At 56.2% G+C, this 1,337-nt stretch overlaps 1 protein-coding gene across 1 annotated transcript in view; it reads right to left on the reverse strand.

The window, feature by feature from the left end:
* Positions 1–1,337, reverse strand: part of WSCD2 (WSC domain containing 2) — a gene marked incomplete at its 5' end in the record, with an annotated part of 6,706 nt that overhangs the window by 4,135 nt on the left and 1,234 nt on the right. The gene's annotated exons all lie outside the window — the stretch shown is intronic.

Raw genomic sequence — 1,337 nt, forward strand, 5'->3', positions numbered from 1 at the left:
TGATCTGCCAGTTGCCTGGATACCTCCGGGCGCTGCGACGCGCTCAGCCCGGAATAAACGCAGAACCTGGAGCAAAACCCGGGCAAGGCTCTTGCCCGCTGATGCTCCGCTCCAGGGGATGCGGGATGCCAGTGGCACCGGGTGTCTGATATAGCCCTGGCTCCCTCACTCGATGCAGAGCATCTCCAGCTCCAAAAGGCTGAATTTGGCAAATCTTGAAGAAATGTGCAAAGAGTTTGGGGGGGTACCCCAGGCACAGACCCCCCCAGCTCCGGGGGGACCCCATGGGGACTCCACCACGGCCGAGGAGGGAAGAAAGGTTTCCTCTCAGGGGTGCAAAAGGGGAAAGAAAAGCCGGAGAAACCTTCAAGGTCTATGAATAAAATGATTGTAAATGGCTATAAAATGGGGGAACTGGGCTTTTCCTTCCCCCTTGCAGTGTGGTGGGTTATCGGGAGGAGCTGCCTTCTGCCTGGAAAAGCTTCACCCCTGCCTCAAGTGGTTTTTGGCTTGAAACTTGTCCTTGTGGCTTAACCAGGTGTCCCCAAAGCCCGTGTGCTGTCAGCCCTGGCACCGATACAGTAGGGAGAGCATCCCTCCTCCATTAACTATTTACTGGGCAAATATCTGTGTCACCCAGGATGGGCAGATGGATCTCCACCAAGTCCTTCGTCCCCAGAAGAGCAGGCAAACGGGACCAGCTCCTTCCTCCATTTCCCCTGTGAGCTCACGGTCACTTTTTTGCACAGCGAATATTCATTAATTTGGGTGTTGGTGTTCCCAGGTGCCCTGTCGTGTCACTATTTTTCTCTGCAGCTATTCGGGAACCACGTGGGGACATTGTCCTCCAGGACACTGGTGCCACCAGCACCACCACTCCCAAATCCTGGCGCTGGAAGGCTGCTCGAGTCCTTCTCCCCACGCAGCCACGAATTTCATTTGCATCCCGGGACAAGAGTGCCGAGCCCACGACCACCACCTCCTGGGGAAATCTGGTCACAAAACCCCATCAACATTTTATTGGGGCAAAAATTGCAGGAATTGCCTCATTTGCAAGGGTCAGAGCTGCTCCGGTTCCTCCTCTAGAAAGTTCCAACCCCCACAGCGGGTTAAAACCCACCACCATGATGGAGAAACTCCAGTTCTGCCCCAAATGGGTCCTGGCCAAGGTCAGTGGGCAGCAGGGGAGGTGGCAGAGAGGGGACACACACCATCAGGTCCCTCCAGTACCCCTTGAACCATATCCCACGGAGCCGCATCAGTGGTACCCAGCTCCATCCCCATCCTGCAGACCCCAGGGATGGCACCAGGACCCTCTCCCAGCTCTGGTGGGACCG

The sequence above is a fragment of the Pterocles gutturalis genome, unplaced genomic scaffold, assembly GCF_000699245.1.
Source record: "Pterocles gutturalis isolate BGI_N339 unplaced genomic scaffold, ASM69924v1 scaffold15400, whole genome shotgun sequence".
Lineage (NCBI taxonomy): Eukaryota > Metazoa > Chordata > Aves > Pterocliformes > Pteroclidae > Pterocles > Pterocles gutturalis.